Here is an 18,525-nt window from a genome sequence, read left to right as displayed (position 1 = left end):
AGTTATTGTTTTAAAATTCCTTTGTTCTGTCACTAAATACAAACCCTTTCGCCCTTTATAGTGAATATACTTTCAGCAAAGGTGGAAGAATAGCTGTAAGACTTTTAGCATGGTATAACTACCCACCGCTAGTTAGAGGGGGTTAGCAAGTAGCACCGGCTACTCCGCTCACACACACCTGTGTTCTATTGTCACTTTCTCTTTTGGTTCACTTTAGAGTGGACGTTGTCTTTCTCTACCATTAAAACCTATGACTGGCTATTTGACTAATCTTTTTCTCTTTTTCTTTAGCAGGTGTGAATGTTGCTGTTGAGGTTAGGCCTGTGAACTTGTCCAGAATCTGAAAGGAGCCAATGTCTACAGTCGAGACCGACTCTAACTCCCTGTGTCTTTCCTGCAGCGGTCACTCTAGTAGGCAGGACTCACCTTGCGCAGTTAGAGTGTTGGTAGTGGCTATCCTCCCAGTGGGAGAGATTTGGCACGAGAAGCAGTCTAAGAGGGATTCTTCCCCTTCAAGTTATTCTCGAAGGATCTTTGACTTCTTCTTCATCGTTTTGATCTCTCCACGCAACTTCTGCTCGCTCAGTCTCCCCAGGGGAACAAACGAGTAGAAGCGGTGGCTGTTTGACTTCCGGACTACCCTTAGGATTATAAGACGCCACCGCTTCCCCTAGCGAAGCGGCGCTGCTCTCTTTCTCCTTTGACAACGTCCTGCATCTTTAGCCTTCCTTAGGGATTGCTGGTCCCTGTTGAAGGAAGGTCTCCTGGAGTTGATTCAGTTAGGGGCACAGAGGAAACGCACCTTGGATTCCTCATAGGTTGACCTTGGTCTTCCTCCCGGAGACACTAAAGGTATTGCACTGGCAGATTCTCTACTGTCCCGACTTGGTTCTGTCTCCTCTCCCGCTCAGTCACTGTTAGCTCATGCTGCCTCGGCACTTGTGTAAGGGCGTGCTCGGACTAGCCCTCCTCTTAGTAGTCAGCTGGGAATGCTAAATGCAGCCGACCCAGACCTTGACCTCGGTCTCACTTGTCAGCGCGCTGATGACGACGCTCTCCCTCAACGCGAGGACGCACATGGCAGAGGGTTTGCGAAGTCTGTAGCACTGTTCTGTCCTTCTCAAGGGGGATCACTTTTTTCGATTGTGAGTTAGGTCTACCCTGAGTGGTCTTCTCCGTGCGGCGTGACAAAAAGGGATTTGGATGGTCCTTACCTTTTTCTAGACCGTTGGAATGAGGCTCGTCAGAGCGAAATGACGTGGTAGTGCATAGGCATGGCAGAGCTGCAATCCCTTGCCGTCATGTATGTTGGACTTGTATCTCATCATCCAGCATTTCCTTGTCCAGTCCCTGTAGCAAATCCTAATGCTAGATCGCGCAGGACCATTCGCTTAACTACTGCGGGAGTGTTGATGAGTGATGCTCACTTAACCTCAACACGTGAAGAGGTAAACCCTAGTAGAGCTCATGTTTGGAAGACTCAGGATATGAGGAGACACTGCCTAGAGCCACGAGCCCGAAGATCTTGACTGCTGAACAGAAGGAGGTTTATCACGCTTTTTGGTACGTCCTGGCTTTTATCAGGGTCATCAACAGTCTAGATGACCCATCCACCGGCCCCCCTGGAGGGCAAAGATGCTGTCTTAGACCTTCTGTACGGCACCCAGAAAGCTATGAAGACCAGTGCGGTGTTGCCCTGGTCGAGGTGTCTGAAGTATGCCAAGAAGAAGGTGTACTCCCAAATCCTTAGAGGTTCCTAGTCCTTGCGAACCAGCGATTCAGCAAAACTCCTTCCTCCTCCATTTGTTCAACAGAGGAAATTCACAAGATCGTGGAGGAAGCTCTAGCAGCGTTACTTCTCAAACCAGCAATAGTACCTCTGACCAAGAGTATGATATGTCAGAAGCTGGTGCCCCTACCTGTAAGTTTTTTGATGGGCGACGCCTTGAACACAGAAAGAGTTGCGAAATATGCCATGCATACTACTTCGTGGCTTGATCTATGTTTAGGCTCAGTGGGTCACCTTTTCAAGACGGAAGACTGCCCCTAAGAGCATACGAGGGAGGTTATGTCAACCTTCCTGCTCTCTGGAACTAGAACCATCGAGTTCCTGGCCCAGCAGGTAGTGAACCTGTGGTCTAATTGAGTCCTCAAATAACGAGACGCAGTGATTGACAAGTTCCTATAGCATGTGCCGAGAGTGGAAGCACTCAAACTATGCTCCTCATCTATGGAAGGCCCCTCACTTTTCAATGTAGAAGACATTGAAAAGGTTAGTAGATTGTTGAAAAAAGACTAGCAATGACTCTTTTCTCCAGAGTGCGATCACAATGTGACCTCACACAGCAGCCCCTCCAGTTCAGAAACCTCCTGCAAGATCTGAGGGGAATTCCAGAAGTTCAGGTGTTCCCAAGATGTTCATGTAGAACCCCTTTCCTGCTAGAGAGCAAGAGAAGAGAAGCAAAGGAAGAAAAGGGAGAAGAGGAAGTGGACGTGGACGATCCCTCTAGGGAGGGCATTCCTCCCACTTGTTCACTAGTGGGAGGATGCCTGTATGGAGATGCATGGGGCTGATTCTTGGACGATCTCCATACTACGGGCAGGTTATCACGTCCCCTTCACGCTATCTCTCCCCTTGACACACCAACCAGTTCCATCGAGTTCCTACATGAAGGGATCCGTGAAGGAACGGGCCCTCATGACTGAAGTCCAGACCATGCTGTAGTAGGGGACTCTCCAAGAGGTCCTAGACGGATCTCCAGGCATCTACAGTCAACTCTATGTTGTAGAAAAGGCTTCTAGACTAGAGGATGGAGACCAATCATCAACCTCTCTTCCCTGAAGGAATATGTTTGTCAAACTCTGTTCAGGATGGAAATGGCAGAAACAGTCAGACAGGCAATCAGACCCGAGGACTTCATGATTACGATGGATTTAAAGGATGCTTACTTCCAGATCCCAATCCATCTGCCATCAAGGAAGTATTTAACGATCAACATAGATGACCATCAATATCAGTTCAAGGTGCTCTGCTTCAGCCTATCCACAGCACCACAGGTTTTTACAAGGGTTTTTAGCCTGATGTCAACGGCATTAGTCTGTTAAGATACTTGGACGACTGACTCGTTCTAGCAGACTCGATGGCGATCCGTCTTCAACACTGCGATAGACTTCTCTTGTTTTGCCATGATCTGGGAATCATAGTAAATCTCAAGAAGTTATCCCACATAGCCAATGCAAAAACGGTATACTGTACTTAGTAATGCTTCTGGACACCAGACTAGGCAGTCTAACTGTCCGACAGCAGGATAGAGAGGCTGAAGAAGGTGGCTTCTAGACTTGCTTCCAGCACATCGGTGGGATTCCTGTCCTCCTTGGAGCGCCTGGTGACCAACAGATGGCTACGTATATGATCTCTCCAGTGGCAACTACAGTCCAGGTGGGCTCAGCACAAGGGCCTGAGCAACATAAGAGACCTGAGGTAGTGGATATCAGATGCTAACCTCCTCAGAGGGATAAATCTTCTCTCTCGTCCCCCAGAATTGATGCTCTTCACAGATGTAGCAAAAGAATGGGGGGTGGCCCCCATGTTCCACCACACGGCCTCCACCACATAAACCTCTTGGAAATGAGGGCAGCTTTTCTGGTCCTTCAGCAATTCCATCAGATCCTTTCAGGACACTCCATGGTGTTGATGAGCAACAACACTATGGTAGTGGCGTATATAAATAAACAAGGAGGTACTTTTCACAGCACCTATGCCATCTAGCTGTGGAAATGGAAAGATGGACGGAAGACAGCTTGAGGACACAATCAGCCCGTTTCATCCCGGGCAAGAGAAATGTTCTTGTGGACAGTCTGAGCAAAGTAACTCGTATAGTTGGCTCTTTGTGGTCTTTGAATTGTCAGGTAGCCAACAGTCCTGATTTTATGGGGTTTGCCGACGGTAAACCTGTTCGCGACTTTTCTGATCAGTAGGCTTCCGATGTACTGCTCGCCAGTGCCAGATCTCCAAATACTTTGTCAAGATGCTTTCCAACAACAGTGGGACAACATAGATGTCTACGCATTTCCCCCTTTTGCCTATTATGAAGATTACAGGTAGTGCTCGACTTACGACCTATGCAACTTATGACAATTCGACTTTACGACGATTTTTTCAGGGTGATGACGTCACAAGTCTATCGGAAATAGGACAAATATTTTCTTGAAAAAAATTTATTTTCTTGTATAAAGATAAACTGATTTATCTTGGTAAATTGTTATTTTCTTTTATTGTTAATATACGGTATCTATTTTCAATAAGAAATATATTAAGAAAAGTTTTAATATCTGTCTAGTTCATATTATATGTCTGGTGACGTCATATCACCGGCGGTTGTGATGAGTACTACGTTGTGTAAATTTGACTGTACGCTAGTTTTATTTAATCTCTGATAATAGATCGATATTTATCTAAAGAAAGTATATTAGTAGGACAAATATTTTCCTGAAAATAATATATTTCCTTTTACATTATAAAAATTAAATGCATTTGCTTGGTAAGTTAGTATTTTCTTTTCATTTCTTGCAAGAAAAGAGTAAGTGAATTTACATATTTTGCAAGTCATCCTTCGTAGAGTTTACATCACGTGTCTTGTGGCGTCATGTATTTGGCGGAAGCGCGCTGACAAACCGAATAATTTCCTTTCATTGTGGTACCGAGTAATCTTATTACAGCATTCCCATCATCAAAACACCGAGTAACGATATTAAGTGTTTTAGTGGCCTGTATCATTAATTATGAGATTAGTACAACTTACCGTAAGTTTAAGAAAAAGTCTGATGATGTCATATTTCTGGTGGAAGGCGAAAGGTAAATCAAGTGATTTCCTTCCGATATGTTACTATTCCCATAATCGAAACATAGAATAATGATATAAAGAATTTTTTAATAATTTTCAAATAAATATGAAGATTTAACTAAATATAAAATCCTGATAGAGAGAGAGAGAGAGAGGTGCGTATCCCTTTTATAACTAATAATAAGGTCTATCAACGAACTGTATGGAAAATGTGATATCCTATAACATTTTGGCGCTGTTGTAATATTCATTATGAAGAGATTTTGAATGTCAAGAAAATGATATAAATCAGTGTTATTCATACTAAATGTGCGCATTATCATAATACGGCAGTGTGACTTTGAGATCAGCTGATGCCAATCGAAAGTAAGTCAAAAGTAATTGTTGATTATTGAAATGCTCAAGAAATTGAAAAATGAAATAAGAACGTGTTTTAATAAACCACAATTAAACACAATAATGTCTAATGAAATATGAAGGCTTAATATTGAACTAAGAATTGAATACTGTATGAAGTGTTAGAAATGAACTACCTGTATGTGGTTGCCAGAGCAAGCGCACGCACACACACGCACAGAAAAAGAGCTACAACGATTTTGCATGATACCTAATAATTAGACGAACTGTATGGAAACTGATTTCCTGTAACATTTTGGCGCTGATGTAATATTCATCACGAAGGTATTTCTAATAAGATAAATTATAAAAAAAAAATTTTGCCATTCGTATGTACGCCATTTTTCAATATTAATCTTACCCGACAATCATGTAGCTGTCAACTCTGTTGCCGACAGAAATCTACGGTCGGGATACGCCAGCGATCACTATACAGGTGGGGGTGAACACCACAGCGCCATCTGTGGTCAGGTACTCCAGTACTTCTTGTCAACACCACCTCAATTTTTCCTCTGTCGTGCCTCCGGCTAGACCTACATGGATACGCTGTTGATTCTGGAGTTATTGCTCACGATTTGGTGATGTATTTGCTCTAGAGTTTAGCCTTCGCTATTCAGGAAGCTTTATCATTAGCTTAGCAAGTTTTTGGAATTAATTGGATTTAATTTTGGTGACGTAGAGAGTATGAACTCTCTTTCACTTTTAATGGCCGACCCTTCCCTTAGACGGAAGTGTTGGTGTCGAAGAGAGTATAGACTCTCTTTCTTAATTTTGCTTAACAAAAGTTATAGATTTATTTTATTTCTCTCCGCCTTTTATAGGCCTCTTCGATTAACTTCCTTTTATTATAAACTAATTAAAATTAATTTTTATATTTGTTTATATTCGACCTTTCCTAATAGTAGGCGGTCTTTTCTTGGAACCGAAGTTAATTAGCATTGAGCCCGTCATTTCGTTTTTACCTGTTAACATATTATGCTATTTTAATGTTTTTGAAAGAATTTCTTTGATAGTCTCGTACTGTTTTCAAAGTTGAACTAACGTTTTGTTTTGTCTCTGCTGTTGTTGACGTTCAGAACGTTCAACTTGCGCTCTATCGTTACGATAGAGAGAGAGTATTCACGGTGTCACGTTGCAGTAAGAGTAGAACGATTCTATCGTTTTGTTCATTCTTTCTTAGCTTAAATGGTTTTAATTCTAATAAAGGAACTTTTTATTTGGGAAATCTTTCAGTTTTTTTTTTTTTTTTTTTTTTTCCTTTAACAATAATATGTTTTAACGATATATATAATTGGGCTCATCTCTCAGGTTCTAAGTCAAGAGAGAGAGAGAGAGAGATAGAGACGGAGGGAGAGAGAGGAGGATAAACGTTTCGTTCAAGCGGGTAACGTTGTTATCGTTTTTGCTCTTCTCCCTAGTCTCTTTAGGGGAAGAAGGTAAACGTATCTAGAGTTTTATTCTTGTTCTCAGGCTTTATGCGGTGAGAGATTTTAAACGTAGTTTATTTGATCTAGTGTTTAGTCTCTTTTCCAGCCACTGAATTATTTATCTTTCATTATGTTTTTCTGTTACATTGTAATACTGTTTTCGCAATTACTAACTTTTAATGAAGGATAGAATTGCGTGTTTCAGGTACAAACCACTTAAAGTTTCGAGTTCAGTGAAATAAGTGCAAACAGAAAATCAAAAGTGATAAAGTGATAAGCGCAAAGTGTTACAGTGTTGCGTTCGAGGGTTCGTCTGTTCGTGCCAGTTGTTCGCCTAGTCTGGGACCTCTTACAAGCTCCCAAGCAGGGGAGAAGTAACGTCGAAGGACTTATGGGTTCATCAGGCCTTGATCGACGAACAGACGTTTCCCTCCGTGGTTTCGGGTGTAACCAACTCACGTAGCCGACGTGATCACCCCACCCACACAAAGACGAGAGAGCCCTTTTTTTTCCTCGTCTGCGGAAGAGGTTTCTCGCAGAAACCATGGACCAAATCTTGCAGCTTTTAAGTGCAAGTCGGTCCCTTCCGCGCAAGTCCAACTCCTAGGTGGTGCCATTAGCACTGGGTCAGTTCGGACTTGCTGCAGTACGACAACTGCACACCTCCCAGAGAGGCAAGGTGGTATCGCAACAGGCAGTAACTCCGTCTGTTGCCGCACCAGCTGTTTTAGACCCTCAGTCTCAACGGACAGTAGCTCCGTTTGTTGTTGTCTTTCTTAAACTCTAGTGGTCTATGCTGCAGACAATGCAGTCTCAGCTTGCGGTGTTGATGCAGGAGTTTCAGGCAGAGAAGGTTAGCACACCTCCTCCTGCGAGCGCTCCTCCACCTCTGCGCAGTCCACCCTGCCAGACGTATGATGTTGAGGCTCCTCCTGCCTCCATGTGTGAGCTGCCGCATTGGGAGTTGCCACACTTTCCTTGAGGCAGGAGCCTCATGCTATGCGGCAACCGCCTCAACTCTTGAGGCAAGAGCCTCAACTCTTGAGGCAAGAACCTCAACTCTTGAGGCAAGAGCCTCAACTCTTGAGGCAAGAACCTCAACTCTTGAGGCAAGAACCTCAACTCTTGAGGCAAGAACCTCAACTCTTGAGGCAAGAACCTCAACTCTTGAGGCAAGAGCCTCAACTCTTGAGGCAAGAACCTCAACTCTTGAGGCAAGAACCTCAACTCTTGAGGCAAGAGCCTCAACTCTTGAGGCAAGAACCTCAACTCTTGAGGCAAGAACCTCAACTCTTGAGGCAAGAGCCTCAACTCTTGAGGCAAGAGCCTCTCTCTGCGCAGCCACCTCCTCAACCCTTGAGGCAGACGCAACTCTTGAGGCAGGAACCTCATGCTATGAGGCAGCCGCCTCAACGCATGCAGCAACCGCATTCTTCACAGCATGAGCCTCTCTCTGCGCAGCTACCTCCTCAACCCTTGAGGCAGACGCAACTCTTGAGGCAGGAACCTCACAGGAGCCTCATGCTATGCGGCATCCTCCTCAAACCATGAGGCAGGAGCCTCATGCTATGCGGCATCCTCCTCAACCCATGAGGCAGGAACCTCATGCTATGCGGCAACCTCCTCTACCCATGAGGCAGCCTCATGCTATGCGGCATCCTCCTCAACCCATGAGGCAGGAGCCTCATGCTATGCGGCATCCTCCTCAACCCATGAGGCAGGAGTCTCATGCTATGAGGAGCCTCATGCTATGCGGCATCCTCCTCAAACCATGAGGCAGGAGCCTCATGCTATGCGGCAACCGCCTCAACCCATGAGGCAGGAGCCTCATACTATGCGGCATCCTCCTCATACCATGCAGCATGAGCCTCATCCCATGCAGCATGAGCCTCATCCCATGCAGCATAAGCCGCACGCCATGCAACATGCTCTGCTTACCTTACAGCATGCTCTACATACAGCAAGCTCTGCATACAGCATGCTCTGCATACAGCATGCTCTGCATACCTTACCGCATGCTCCTCAGTCACACATCTTTGGTTGTTGCCAACTCACTAGACTGTCAAGCAGTTTTATAACGTTGCCTTCTAGTCTGCTGCTTTTGCACCAGTGAAACCCTCACTGAGAGAACTTAGCTTTTCTCGGATATGGTTCCTGTAGATGAGAAAGTGCTATTCTCCCTCCTTCTGATATTCCCTTGAGGACTCTGTCATTTGGAGAGGAGCCTTTAGCTGCTTAGCCTCCTATGGACTTTTATTTAAGCATAACATGCTTCCAGGGAGGGTAATGGTTCCACTTCAATCGCTAACCCCGTCTGTTACCACACCTGCTCCCATAGACCTTGAGCTTTGTTGCAAGACATGCAGTCCAAGCTTAGTCCTTGTTAGAGGATTTTTTGTTTACGGAGTCAGTGTGTCACTGGGAAGACGTTCAACAACCAGCAGAAGTGACTTGTTGTGACGCAGTGCGGCAACCTCAGCAACCCGATAAGGAGTTGTCTGTACGACCCAGACAGTCTAGACAGCTTCGGGTTGTCGCTGTACTTCCTCGCTTCCCCATGGTTGACAGTTCACAGACTGTGCAGCAGTACCATGATCTTGTGTCCGGCTCCGTCAGACGACTAGCTTTTAAGAGCTCCCACAAGTCGTCGCTGTCTGGAGATTCTCAGATGGACTATGGATCTGACCAAGGAACTGGGCCTCCTGGTCAATTTTGAGGAGTCCCAGCTCGTCCCATCCCAGACCATTGTCTACCTGGGTATGGATCTTCAGAGTCGAGCTTTTCGGGCTTTTCCGTCGGCCACAAGGATCTACTAAGCCCTAGATTGCATCCAGAGCATGCTGAGAAGGAACCGATGCTCAGTCAGGTAGTGGATGAGTCTAACAGGGACACTTTCATCGCTGGCCCTGTTCATCGAGTTAGGGAGACGCCACCTCCGCCCCCTTCAGTATCATCTAGCGGCTCACTGGATAAAGGACATGACGCTAGAGACGATCTCAGTTCCTGTTTCCGAAGAGAGGAGGTCTACTCTCACGTGGTGAAAGAACAGCTTTCTTCTCAAGGAAGTCTACCTTTGGCTGTTCAGAAACCCGACCGCCGTCTCTTCTCTGACGCATCAGACACGGGCTGGGGTGCGACTTTGGACGGACAGGAATGCTCGGGAACATGGAATCAGGAGCTAAGGACACTTCACATCTATTGCAAGGAGCTGTTGGCGGTTCATCTGGCCTTGATAAACTTCAAGTCCCTCCAGCTTAACAAGGTGGTGGAGGTGGACTCTGACAACACCACAGCCTTGGCTTACATCTCCAAGCAGGGAGGGACTCATTCGTGGAAGTTGTTCTAGATCGCAAGGGACCTCCTCATCTGGTTAAAAGATCGAAAGCTCACGCTGGTAACGAGGTTCATTCAGGGCGATATGAATGTCATGGCAGATCGCCTTAGCCGGAAGGGTCAGGTCATCCCCACAGAGTGGACCCTTCACAAGAATGTTTGCAGCAGACTTTGGGCCCTGTGGGGTCAGCCAACCATAGATCTGTTCGCTACCTCGATAACCTAGAGGCTCCCGTTGTATTGTTCTCCGATTCCAGACCCAGCAGCAGTTCACGTGGATGCTTTTCTGCTGGATTGGTCCCATCTCGACCTGTATGCATTCCCGCCGTTCAAGATTGTCAACAGGGTACTTCAGAAGTTCGCCTCTCGCAAAGGGACACGGCTGACGTTGGTTGGCTCCGCTCTGGCCCGTGAGAGAATGGTTCATAGAGGTACTGCAATGGCTGGTCGACATTCCCAGGACTCTTCCTCTAGGAGTGGACCTTCTACGTCTACCTCACGTAAAGAAGGTACATCCAAACCTCCACGCTCTTCGTCTGACTGCCTTCAGACTTTCGAAAGACTCTCAAGAGCTAGGGGCTTTTCGAAGGAGGCAGCCAGAGCGATTGCCAGAGCAAGGAGGACATCCACTCTCAGAGTCTATCAGTCTAAAGGGGAAGTCTTCCGAAGCTGGTACAAGGCCAATGCAGTTTCCTCATCCAGTACCACTGTAACCCAGATTGCTGACTTCCTGTTACATCTAAGGAACGTAAGATCCCTTTCAGCTCCTACGATTAAGGGTTACAGAAGTATGTTGGCAGCGGTTTTCCGCCACAGAGGCTTGGATCTTTCCACTAACAAAGATCTACAGGACCTCCTTAGGTCTTTTGAGACCTCAAAGGAACGTCGGTTGTCCACTCCAGGCTGGAATCTAGACGTGGTCCTAAGGTTCCTTATGTCATCAAGATTTGAACCTCTCCAATCAGCCTCTTTTAAGGACCTCACATTAAAAACTCTTTTCCTCGTGTGCTTGACAACAGCTAAAAGAGTAAGTGAGATCCACGCCTTCAGCAGGAACATAGTTTTCACATCTGAAACGGCTACATGTTCCTTGCAGCTCGGTTTTTTGCTAAAACGAGCTTCCTTCACGTCCTTGGCCTAAGTCGTTCGAGATCCCAAGCCTGTCCAACTTGGTGGGGGACGAACTGGAGAGAGTACTTTGCCCAGTTAGAGCTCTTAGGTACTATCTAAAAAGGTCATAACCTTTACGAGGACAATCAGAAGCCTTATGGTATGCTATCAAGAAGCCTTCTCTTCCAAGGTCTAAGAACTCAGTTTCTTACCTATTCAGGCTCCTGATTAGGGAAGCACATTCTCATCTGAAGGAAGAAGACCTTGCTTTGCTGAAGGTAAGGACACATGAAGTGAGAGCTGTGGCTACTTCAGTGGCCCTCAAACAGAACCGTTCTCTGCAAAGTGTTATGGATGCAACCTATTGGAGAAGCAAGTCAGTGTTCGCATCATTCTATCTCAAAGATGTCCAGTCTCTTTACGAGAACTGCTACACCCTGGGACCATTCGTAGCAACGAATGCAGTAGTAGGCGGGGGCTCAGCCACTACATTCCCATAATCCCATAACCTTTTTAACCTTTCTCTTGAATACTTTTTATGGGTTGTACGGTCGGCTAAGAAGCCTTCCACATCCTTGTTGATTTGGCGGGTGGTCAATTCTTTCTTGAGAAGCGCCGAGGTTAAAGGTTGTGATGAGGTCCTTTAGTATGGGTTGCAGCCCTTTATACTTCAGCACCTAAGAGTCGTTCAGCATCCTAAGAGGACCGCTACGCTCAGTAAGGAAGACGTACTTAATAAAGGCAGAGTAATGGTTCAAGTCGTCTTCCTTACCAGGTACTTATTTATTTTATGTTATTTTTGAATAACTAATAAAATAAAATACGGGATACTTAGCTTCTTTGTTAACATGTATGCTGGTCTCCACCCACCACCCTGGGTGTGAATCAGCTACATGATTATCGGGTAAGATTAATATTGAAAAATGTTATTTTCATTAGTAAAATAAATTTTTGAATATACTTACCCGATAATCATGATTTAATTGACCCACCCTTCCTCCCCATAGAGAACCAGTGGACCGAGGAAAAAATTGAGGTGGTGTTGACAAGAAGTACTGGAGTACCTGACCACAGATGGCGCTGTGGTGTTCACCCCCACCTGTATAGTGATCGCTGGCGTATCCCGACCGTAGATTTCTGTCGGCAACAGAGTTGACAGCTACATGATTATCGGGTAAGTATATTAAAAAATTTATTTTACTAATGAAAATAACATATTTTGATACGGTAGGTAGCGGCACTCTCAGATCGGATGATCATAACCAAAGATAAACAAAATTTTCAGTAATTCTTGACTGGTAAAATGCTTCCAAAATTGAGAAATAAAATACAAAAATGCATCAATAGATCATATGATATCCTATGAAACAAGAAAATGGAATAATGATATTCAGTATGACAATATTGATAAAATATGATTGAGATGATTGCTGAATCATAACGCATCATAATAACTCTACGGAAACTTTACTATTTTAGTTCGACATATGACAAAATCGACTTCCGACGCATCTCTCGTTCCCAATCTCTGTCGTAAGTCGGCGACTACCTGTACTTAAAAAGTAAGGGCATCCAAAAACCTGGTCATGATCCTCATAGGAGCTGAGGGTCATCGATGTTGCACCATGCAGAATGCTTTCCAGACCTTCTACATCTGCTCACAGAGGTGCCGAGGGAGTTCCCTCCACGTCACGATCTACTCTGACAACCACGCGTGAAGATTTACCACAAACGCCTTAGAATCGAAAAAGTTGTCCCGTTACCACCAGGAATCTTCAGCCGCAGTCTACCAGGCAAAGGGGGCAGTTTTCTGTGGCTGGTGTTGTGGAAGGGGTATTCCTCCTTTCGGCACCACTATCCCTGTGATGGAGGAGTTTCTCTTGTACCTCCGTGAGGAAAAACTCCTCTCGGTCTCGGCGGTGAAAGGCTACCGCTTAGCCTTGAGCCTCGCCCCTAAACTGAAATCAGTTAATGTTTCCTCTTTTTTGGAATTGTCTCACCTCATAGAGTCTCGACCCGACCTGTCCTCAGCTGGAAGTTAGACCGCCCCCATGAAACGTAGTTCGTGTACAGTGAGCCTGAGCTTTACGCGAGTTTAAAAAATCAAATATTTGCGATAAAAAATCTCTCTTGCTTTGCGCCACTGTCCTCTCTCCCGACCCAGCTCATTCCAGCTCTCACTGTACATTATATATCCATTTACTGTGGTAAATAATTATAGCTATACTGTAATCAGAATAAACCAGATTTTGATTAAACTGGTGTTTCACTTAACAGTATCTAATAATAATGCAGGTAATATTCATTTGTTCCGTAACTGGAATACAAACTACGCTATGTAATAGGGGTATTACTATTGCCGTTGCTGAAATGACGAGCCATTAAATTTTAACAAGGGTTAACTACCCATACCGCTAGTTAGCGCAGGTAGGGGAGGGTAGCTTGCTACCACCCCCCCTCACGCACCTGTGATTGAGGTCACTTTGGTTTCGGCTCGGATGGTGAACGGACGTTACCGCTCTTCATCCTCGCCGAATATTGGCAGCCATTAATGACTTTTGCTTTTTCTTTTTCTCTTAGTATGTGTTTGTGAAATTGACTTCTGCGACCATGTGCACCTGGCCTGGACTCTCTGGCCGCCCTTGTGGGACGTTTATGTCGGCGGTGGAGACTGATCCTCACACTCTTTGTCCTGTATGCAGAGGTCAACGGTGTGATAGTGCAAATAAGTGCAATGAGTGTAGGGAGTGGTCTTCCTCCCAGTGGGAGAGGTTTGGGCGACGGTGTAAGAAGTCCAAGCGGGATATTTCTTCTTCGAAGGTTCCTTCGAAGGGAGAAAAACCCAAGGCCTCTTCTTCCGTCTCCTGACCCTCCTCCGAAGCTCCTACTCGTTCGGCCTCTTACGAGAGACCATTGAGTAGTAGCGTAGACCAAGTTAATGTCGGCCAATCCCGGTTTTCAAGAGATGGTGTTGCTTCCCCTAGTGAATCGGCCCTACCTCTCCCCCCGGGTGAGGCCTTGTCACTAACCCTCTTTTGCAGATTTGGCCTTCCTTGGGGCTTACGGGTCCGCCCTCCAAGGAAGCTTTGCTACAGTTCATCCGCATGGATGCTTCTGTTCAGCAGTCATCGTCGCCGTCAGAGGTAGATCCTCTGACTCTCGTCGACGTTATAGTGTCAGAGGTGTCACTTGCAATCTCATCCAACTCCTCTGCCCCTCCAGACTCTCCAGCATTTGGTGCCAACTTAGTTTCCCCCGTTCCTGAACATCCTTCGAGAGGGAAACTAATCCCTTCGTCTGTCTCTCCTTAAAGTGTTTCTACCCCTCGAGGGAGTTCACTTATAGAGACTCCTCTTCGTAGGACTGCTGTGGCGCATGGTCAGCTTGCTGATCCAACGGCCCCCAGAGGGCGCCTTTGTCGGAAAGCTCGCCCTCCACTTCGCCTTAGAGGTCTCCCTTCACCATCGGTGAAGAGGCGCCTCGTTGGTTCATCGTCGTTGCAGTCGTCCCCTGCGGAGGAGCCTCTGCTGCAGTCGTCTGACCTTCAACCATCGATCGTCACTGCTCCTGCTACTAGTCCTGTGACTTCGGTCCTGGACCTCTCTGCCCCCTTTGGTGGATGCTCGTCCTTACAAGGGCACATCTCAGTTCCCGACCATCCACCCTTCAGACCTGCCGACCTTCCATCTCCGTTCCTGTCACCATCGCCCTGCAGCTCGCCAACCTACAGGACATCAGCGCTCACCAGCAGCTCGTCAGCACTCTACAGAGCTTCGGCACGCCCCTTAACCTGCTCGCCCACATAGAAGGCAGCAAGATTATGCGCCTGTGTGCCAATGTTCTCCTGCGCGTCAGTGCTCTCCTGCGTGCCCTGCGCCCACGTTCACCTGCGCACCCTGCGCTCACACGCCCAGGGTCACCCACCGCCAGCGCAGTACTGTGCGCCCATGTTCTGCGCATTAGCAATCTTCTGCGCCAATGCGCCCACGATCTCCTGCGCGCCAGTGCCCTCCTGCATGCTAGTGCCCTCTTGCGCGCCAGCGCCCTCCTGCGTGCCAGCGCTGTCCTGTGCGCCAATACTATCCTGCGCGCCAATTATCTCCTGCGCACCAATTCTCTCCTGTGCACCAGTGCGCTCCCGCGCACCAACGAGTTCTTGCGCTCCATCACTCTACAGGTGAAACAACATGCACAATCCAGCGCTCAACTGCGCGTCAGTGCTCACATACGTGCCAGCGCTCTCCTGTGCGCCAGGTCTTTCCCGCGCGCACGCCACCACTTGCCTGTGCGCCAACACTCTGCGCCAATGCGCCCAAGCGCGCGCGCGCCAATATTTTCCCACGCACGTGCAGCAACAGGCACAGGTGCAGGAACTACACCCGGCAAGGTCACCATCGCCTCATTCCCCTCCCCGCAAACGTATTCCAGTGAGGCCTGCGGGAGAAGGGAAACAAGCAACAGCAGAGGGGTTCAGGATCCCTAAACTGTCTTCTAAGGCAGACCCACCTATTACGGTGACTCCTTGTAGGGAACCTTCGGTCCCTTTCCCTTCAGGGGGATCTCTCTGACAGTGCATCTGTCAGTCAGCAGCCTTGGTTCAGTGCCCTAGTCAGAGCTGTAACACAGGCATTCAAGCCTGCCCTGTCCAACTGCTCGTCAGAGCGACCTATAGCTCTGGACTCTACACGGAACCATGGCTTCCTTTACCCCTTTGAAGAGGAAAAGAGGAGTTTCTGACGTGGTCACTTCCCCAAGGGTGAAGCTGACTCCGTGCAGACCATCAAGGCCAGTCCCTCCAGTATCTCCCCAGGGAGACTCTCCCTTTCAGTCTGATGAAGACCATCCTTCACCAAGGGAATCGCATGAGGAGAGGCTCTCCTCCATCCCACCGTTGGAGGAAACCTCCCTTCACGCTAAGAGTTCCCCTCAGTCAGAGATCAGGAGGGACACGTCACTCAGGCCTTCGATATTGGAGTCTTAACCCCTTCCTCGGAAGGAGTCCAAAGACTCCAAGACTCTACCTAAGTCCTCCACTAGGAATAGTACGGAGACAGCCAGCCACTCAAGGAATGTCCGCGACTCACCCCAAGAAGAACTCTTTGGGATAGAAGGAGACTTTGCTGCGAGCCCAACATCAGGAGGAGGCCAACAAGAATCAGAACATGTATTCTGGCAGGTTCTGACTCTAATGAGGGTTCTCAATGGGTTTTCCGACCCAGAGATACCCCCTCGAGAGGACAAAGACACGGTCCTAGACCGCGTCTTCAGCACTCAGAAACCCTCAAAGACCGGTGCAGCCCTGCCCTGGTCTCAGGGGTTGAAGAGTACCAGGGACAGGATCGCCCAACAGCTACCGAGTTTGCCTCCTCCAACTGTACCGGCTCTACGAACAAGCTCATCCCACCTCCTCATGTACAGCAGAGGAGGTACTTTGAGATCCTGGAGGAGCCAAGTTCAGCTCTTCCACTTCACCACTCTCTGGAAGGGCTAACCAGGGGAGTCCCTCTTGAGAGACTCTCCAGCCGGCAGGTCTCTTTCTCGGCGGCTGAAGTCCTTAACCAGGAAAAGGTCACTAAGTATGCGATGCAAGCTACGTGGCTGGACATCTGGTTAAGGTCCTTGGGTATCCTGATACGATCCGAGGATTTCTCCAAGGAGCGTACCAGGAAGGCAATGGAGACCTTTTTACTCTCAGGCACTCGCATGATTGAGTTTCTTACCCACCAAGTTTTGAACTTGTGGGCAAACACTATCTTAAAATGTTAAGATGCAGTGTCTGAGAAGTTCCACCAACAGGTACCCAGCGTCGAGGTAAATAGGCTCAGACATTCCTCCCTAGAGGGGGCCCACCTGTTTGAGCCTAAAGCCATGGAACTTTGCTGCTGAGAGGTGGAGGAAGTCTCATCGAGACTCCCTCATCCATAGGGCTTTGACATCCAAGCCCTATAAACCTCCAGCACCTCAGCAGTCCTGTCCAACCAAGACCGTGATGACGAAACCAGCAGCAAAGCCAACGGTGACTAAGGCAAAAAGTCCTCCAGGGGAGGAAAGAATCGTAGAGGCCGTGGCCGAGGCCACAAATACTAGGATAGGCTCTCCCCCTGCGTTTCCACCAGTGGGGGATGCCTACAAAGTTGCTCAAACAGGTGGAAGCAACTCGAGGCCGATTCCTGGACAATCTCCGTGATCCGTCTAGGATATCGCGTCCTGTTCATAACATCTCTCCATCCCCAGACCCGGAATCCAGTGTCAGTAGACTCCCTTGCCATGGGATTGGCAAGGGGGCAGGCTCTTCGGGCAAAAGTCCAGACCCTGTTGAAGAAAGTTGCTCTCCAAGAGGTCCTCAACGGGTCCCCAGGCTTCTTCAGTCGACTCTTTCTTGTAAGAAAGGCGTCTGGAGACCAGTCATCAACCTCTCAGCCCTGAACAAGTTTGTCAAACAAACTCCGTTCAGCATGGAGACAGCAGGCACGGTCAGACTAGCAGTAAGACCTCAGGACTTCATGTGTACACTGGACCTAAAGGATGCGTACTTCCAGATCCCAGTCCATCCGTCTTCACGGAAGTACTGTACTTAAGATTCAGCCTAGACAACAGAAAGTACCAGTTCAAGGTGCTGTGCTTCGGTCTTTCCACAGCACCTCAAGTTTTCATTAGAGTGTTTGCGCTAGTGTCATCTTGGACACACAGGATTGGCATCCGTCTCCTCCATTATCTGGACGACTGGCTAATCCTAGCAGACTCGGTGTCATCCCTTCTTCAACACCGAGACAAACATCTGAGACTCTGCCAAGATCTGGTGATCATGGTAAATATTGAGAAGTCTTCTCTGCTTCCTATACAGAGACTGGTATACCTAGGCATGATTATAGACACCAATCTCCACAAAGCCTTCCTATCAGACGACAGGATAACAAGGCTGAGAAAAGTCGCAAGACCTTTTCTCAGACGAGAACTTCCAGCCCAAACGTAGTTACGTCTTCTCGGTTTCCTTTCATCGCTTGCCCGTCTAGTTCCCAATGGTCGCCTCAGGATGAGATCCCTCCAGTGGCAACTCAAGTCCTGGTGGAATCAGACTCACAATTCCCCGGGCATTCGGATCCCCATGGGATCAGCGGAACTGCCAGACCTCCAGTGGTGGGTGTCAGACGAGAACCTACGAAAGGGAGTGGATCTTCTCGTCCTCCCCCCGGATTTGATGCTGTTCTCAGACGCTTCAAAAAAAGGGTGGGGGCATGGGGCACCACACAACCTCATGCCTCTGGTCAGAGTCAGAAGAGTACCTCCACATAAATCTCCTAGAGATAAAGGCTGTCTTTCGGGCCCTTTAACAGTTCCAACAGTTCCTGGCGGGCCACTCAGTGGTGGTGATTAGCGACAACACCACAGTAGTGGCTTACATCAACAAGCAAGGA

At 47.6% G+C, this 18,525-nt stretch overlaps 1 protein-coding gene across 1 annotated transcript in view; it reads left to right on the top strand.

Annotated features, from left to right (window-relative positions):
- The window catches only part of LOC137628277 (dnaJ homolog subfamily C member 8), a 274,911-nt gene that overhangs the window by 37,972 nt on the left and 218,414 nt on the right, over positions 1-18,525 (top strand). The gene's annotated exons all lie outside the window — the stretch shown is intronic.

The sequence above is a fragment of the Palaemon carinicauda genome, chromosome 2 (genome assembly GCF_036898095.1).
Source record: "Palaemon carinicauda isolate YSFRI2023 chromosome 2, ASM3689809v2, whole genome shotgun sequence".
Lineage (NCBI taxonomy): Eukaryota > Metazoa > Arthropoda > Malacostraca > Decapoda > Palaemonidae > Palaemon > Palaemon carinicauda.
This window is presented reverse-complemented; position numbering and strand designations above follow the sequence as displayed.